This window comes from Centruroides vittatus, unplaced genomic scaffold (assembly GCF_030686945.1).
Source record: "Centruroides vittatus isolate TY-2023 unplaced genomic scaffold, ASM3068694v2 contig_108, whole genome shotgun sequence".
Lineage (NCBI taxonomy): Eukaryota > Metazoa > Arthropoda > Arachnida > Scorpiones > Buthidae > Centruroides > Centruroides vittatus.
The window spans coordinates 151826-157842 of NW_027120695.1; positions in this window are offsets into that span (position 1 = coordinate 151826).

Here is a 6017-nt window from a genome sequence, read left to right on the forward strand (position 1 = left end):
ACTAATATACAATAACAAAATAACAAACGATAATATTATCCTCAACATCGCAAACAATATTAACGAAAACATTCAATTTGACATAGAAATAGAAAACAATAACAAAATTAATTACCTTGACATAACAATCACGAAACACACCTAATAATTTTTCCTTCACAACATACAAAAAACCATGTAATGTTAACAAAACCATCAACTACTACTCATATCTTCCGGAAAATATAAAAAGAAATATTTTTGTCATGGAACTAAAAAACATTTACACAAGAACATCAGATGATAATTACCGGAAAATTAAATTAAGAGAGTTAGAAACTAAATTTTTACTTAACGACTATCCCAAATCGAAATTAAACACATGGCAAAAACAATACTGGAAACACAGATATAATACAAAACAAAAACCAGACAAAATATATAAGCCCTTCTAATATATAAAAAACATCTTTGAAAACTGCAATAAAATCTTTAGAAAAAGACAACATCAGTTTGGCTCCATCCTTGATTAACAAAATATCCAACTCTATCCATCGTAACGTTAATAAACAATACGGCAACAGAACAAACATCCTTAAATGTGTTGGAACAGTTTACAAAGTAGAATGCAACTGTCATAACCCGAAAATTTATATTGGTGAAACTGGCCGAATATTAGAAACTAGAATTAAAGAACATGAAGCTGCTATCCGCTTTAAACATAACACTTCTCCTTGGTACACCCACACAATAGAAAATAATTGTCAAATTAATAAAAACAATATCAGAATTTTACATTCCGAGAAAGATCCATACAAACGGAAATTTAAAGAAAACGTTGAAATTAGAAAACACCCTAAAGAGCATCTTATTAATATTTCCGAGGGCATGACAATAAACTCCCAATGATACAAACTAATAGAAGACACCTTCATACGCTAAACATCGTTTAAAGCACACCCCACTTTCGGAATGCCGGGTGTATTGGAAAACATTACAACACATGTCAGTAATCTCTAACACTGTCAAGACAGGATAAACACCTGCCTTTCAGTCTTTACTCATCTTCACCCTCATTAGGAACAAAGCACTTTCACTGCAAATGTAAGTTGTTATATAAATAATCTAAATTGAATAACTGTATATATATATTTTTTTTAACAAATTGTATTAAATCACAAAAAAATTTTTATGTTATAGAGAATGTAATACACCTTTGTGTTAAAATATAGAAAAATAATTGTAAAAGTGTACCAACGTATGATATGTAAATTTATGCTTGTTGTATTCCAATTTACGTGATGTTTAACCCCTTATTGTCGGATCGGAAACCTTACCGTATTTTTGTATTCTTTGGCAGCACTGAAGAGGGGTTGGGAGATAAACCAACCCGAAATGCATTTGAGTAAATAAACAAAAATTTTCCCTAACCATTGCTGTATGATCGTCTGTCTATCAGTATCATTATTTGGATTACAAGGACGGTACACACAATATTAGAAATTATAAATTATAAATAGTCTTTTCTTCCATATTTTTTGAACATAATTGTAAAAAGCATCAAACAGTGGTTTCTGAACAAGCTTATCGAGTGGACATGGCCACCCGAAAGCGAGCGTAAAAATTTCTAATTTCAGACTCTTGATCGTAAATTGGACAATGATAGATTTTATGGTCGACGGTGTCTAGGTTTTTTTGTAGAGCAAAAGTAAGAGGCAGTTTCTGCCCGGTTATACGTGCTCAGTAAGTAGTTAACCAGTAGCAAACGTGAAATCTCTGAGTGGTGATGAGAACCTGCATTCAACACTAGGAAAATAAAGTCTTGTTATTTTACTAGTTTTACTGCTAAGTCATTGTTGATTCCACTTGTGCATAGCGTTGTCACAAATATAATTTTTAAGACTGCTACATGAGAAAGGGATGCGAGTGTAGTCCAAGTCAGTGTCCTTTGCAGCCTGACAGCCTCAAAGTCGGCTTTTTCATTTCCTAGTATGCCACTATGGCCAGGGACAAATATAAAAGTTATCTTATTTACAAGATTTTTAATATGGTGCTGGATATATGTGATTTTATTGCTATTGCAATTGGGATTTAATAGAGTTTTTAGGAGAATCACTGTAAATGTTGATAGACAGAGTTTTGTTTGCTAGCGAATTGGCCCACTGAACAGTTTGGTAGACAGCATCTTCAGCTCGATATGTGGGAGTATCTGTACCTTCTAACATATTTTGTGCAAATTATGTCAGTTTGGAGGAAGATACAGATACTTGAGCAAACACGAAGGGGATTTTTTTGGGCCTAAACCTAACCCTGAATATAATATATTTGGATTTGAAGAATGTTTTGGGTAACTTAGAATTTAATACTGCTATAACATTTTCTAGTTCATTAATATAATTTAAAATAAAAATAAAATCTTGATTTGTAATTTTCGTCCTTGTCTTCTTGGATCTATTAAGAAAATTACCCAAGGACGAAACTCGATAATCAAAAGTTTTACGTTCACTGAAATTTTCCAAAGGTATTATGAATATTATTGGCATATAAATACTCTGATCAATGATACTTTATTCAAGAATAAATTATCAATCAGATACATATCTGAAAATTATAGCGAAATTTTATGCATATTCATTAAGAATAGCCGTATTTATTTGAATTTTTTACAAAAATTGGCTTAAATAAGCCTTATTTTAAAAAATGATTTAGAATAAATCGATTAATCACTAATAAATATATGTGCAAAAGTATGCAAAAACGATAATATGTAAATTTATTCAAAATAATTAAACAAATACGAAGTTAAAAGTAATCGTGACAAATGCCAAAAGTAGTAAAAAGTGTAACACAAAAAGGTTAAAAACTATCTGCATTTATTATATACTAGCTGACCCGGCCATGCGTTGTTGTGGCTCAAAATGTATCTATTATAAATGTATAACATTTCCCCCGTGGGATGAATTTCAAAAAATCCCTTCTTAGTGTACATTCTCTTGACGTACCCTATTAAAACGCAATCAAAAACGCATCTAAAATAGTATAATAAAAGCAGAGTTCTTCACAGTAAGCCTTAATCCTGTCCTTCTCTCCACTGGGGAATATCGAAAAATCCCTTTTTAGTGTATATTCTGTTGACGTACCCTATTAAAACGCAATCAAAAACGCATCTAAAATAGTATAAATAGAAGCCGAGTTCTTCACAGTAAGCCTTAATCCCGTCTCTCTCCCCCGCAAGGAAATATCGAAAAATCCCATTTTAGTGTATATTCTATTGACATAACCTATTAAAACGCAATTAAAAACGCAAAAAACCGCATGTAAAATAGTATAATAGAAGCCGAGTTCTTCACGGTAAGCCTTAATCTCGTCCATCTCCCCCAGTAGGGGGAATTTCGACACGTATATTATATAAAAACACGTGCGTATTCGAATGCAACGTTGTGTCAAAATTTCAAAGGAATCGGTAGGAACAAACAAACGTTATATTTTATTTATATAGATAGATAGAAAATGATCTGCTTTAGTCCATTCTCACAGAAAAGCATAATGCCTCACAGAAAAGCAAACTTAAGTCGTCAGAAGTTAGCGCCATCTGTTGGACATGAAAGCCTTAATCCATATATAAATATTATTTTTGAAAGGGGGAAAATGGTGGTCTTCACATATGCCACTAACCTTCGCGGGAGTGTATTAAACAACTTCCTGAAGTTTCATGGCAATCGGATAAATGGTGTGGTAATGCATGAAGGACAAACACACACACAGACAGACACACAGACAGACAGACATTCGTTTTTATATATATAGATAATAAAAATGTAATAGTTAATGTAAGTAGTATATATATGCAAGACTGTGCATTAAATCTCAAATGTATAAATTTGTGTGTGATGAGTTATTGCAGTAGAATTGAAAAAAAAAAGTTAACTAGAAATCTATAATCACCACATATTATTAGAATTAAAATTAAAATCTGAAATATTACTTCAATATATGAAAAGAAATATCCCAATTTTTATTTTCTCTGTTGAATTTTCATAGAAAAACATACTTTTGTTCGAAATAAATTATTTACATATTTTTAGTCATCGAATAGTTATTATAATTATAAGAAACGAGCAATAATTATCACTGTTTTGAAAAGAAAAATTAAATAAAATACTTTTATAAAATTATACATTTATTTTAAAATGTTACATTAATTATGAACGATTATTTGTGACATCGTGACAATGCCGGGCTGCTATTTTTAATCATATTTATAATTTATTTCATTTAAAATAGAGTATATCCTCGCCGCCTGAAATTAGTAGTGGTTTGCCCCTGTACATCATACTTTTCCTTTAACAATAGAGTCGTGCCGTTCATCAATTAACCGCTTTCGGGGGGGGGAATGTTTTGAATTAAAAAAATGTGACTTCCGGTTTTCATCGGAAGTTCTTATTTAGTGAATTGGTGCCGGTGCCTGTCGTCCCCGCCCGTGAGAATTTATAGTAGACAAATTTTTTCAAATTGCAGCCCAATAACGCTTAATAAATACAATGAAAGTAATATGTACTTTCTGAGTTAGTTTTCAAAATATCAAATAATATTTAAAAAGAATTTTTTAACTTTATACTATATCGTTTTGTATGAAAATATAAATAATACTAGTAATATCTATATAAATAAAAATGTAATGTTCGTTTGTTTCTAATATTTAATTTCCGAAAGTTCTTCACCGATTCCTTTGAACTTTTCACACAACGTTGCATTCGAATATCGTTGTTGCATGCGTTGTTATATAATATAAATATCGAAATTCCCCCTCCCCGCGGGAGAGAGGGACAGGATTAAGGCTTACCGTGAAGAACTGGGCTTTTATTATACTATTTTAGATGCAGTTTTTTGCATTTTTGATTGTGTTTTAATAGGGTACGTCAAGAAATTTACACTAAGAAGGGAAGCTTGCATTCTGTTCGCCTCAGACTAATATGTTAATATTAAATTTATCAATACATAAAAATATATTTTTAAAGAAAATAATTATAAAACAGTAATGTTTGTACAAAATTTGTACAAACATTACTCATTAAGCACAATTAACGAAAATAGATTTTAAGCCCTTCCTTTTACATTTAAAACATTTAATGTTTTTGTCTCGATGAGAAAAGGAAGGGCTTAAAATCTACTTTCGTTAATTGTGCTTAATGAGTGGGTTTCAGGTGTGGCAGGTCTTGCTACGCTGTGACCCCCTGCAGCAAATACCGAACTGTCCGAACGAAAGTCGGATAGGTCCGTTCGGATATGTCGGCCCCCGTCCCTTACCACCCGGTCGCCCCATTGTGGGCCTGGCAGAACCCATAATGGGCCGTCTAAAAGATGCCCTCTTAGTGCCCACAGGGCGGAAAAAGTTTAAAAAAAGTACTTTCATTTACGTTCCTACCCCGTACATCAAAAATTACGTCAAGAAGCAAATCTTCATTCTCTGGCAAGACAGCTGGGACCGTGACACACTGGTAGGCTCACCTACACTTTCATCCCTAAGGTTGACACTGGGATGTTTATTTAAAAAATTCAATATTTGTTTTATATTATATAATAAAATCGCGCGCCTTACCATACTATCCGCCACGACAGTACAGAACTGCGGTTCCCATGCATTTTGCAAAACCTACATTTCGGCTCCCACTGAACTCTTGCTTGCCCACCCCTGTTATATAATTTATTTTTCTTATGTATTATTAAATTATTTGTTATCTAAAGTAATTAATTATATTAATTTCCCGATTAACTATTAAATTTTAAAAATTATTTTTTAAGATTTAGAGTAATTGGTACATGGTTCAAAATACCACAGAGCATTCGATTATGTTAACCGAACGCTCCGTATTGCACCGAGCGCGTTGTGCAAATACAAAAGTTTCGCTTTATATTGCCATTTGCTAATCAAGAGTTATATTATAAATAATCACAAATATAAAAATTACGTTTTAAAAAATATTTACATTTATTAAATAAACTAAAATTACTTTTAATATTATTAAAAGTAATTTTAG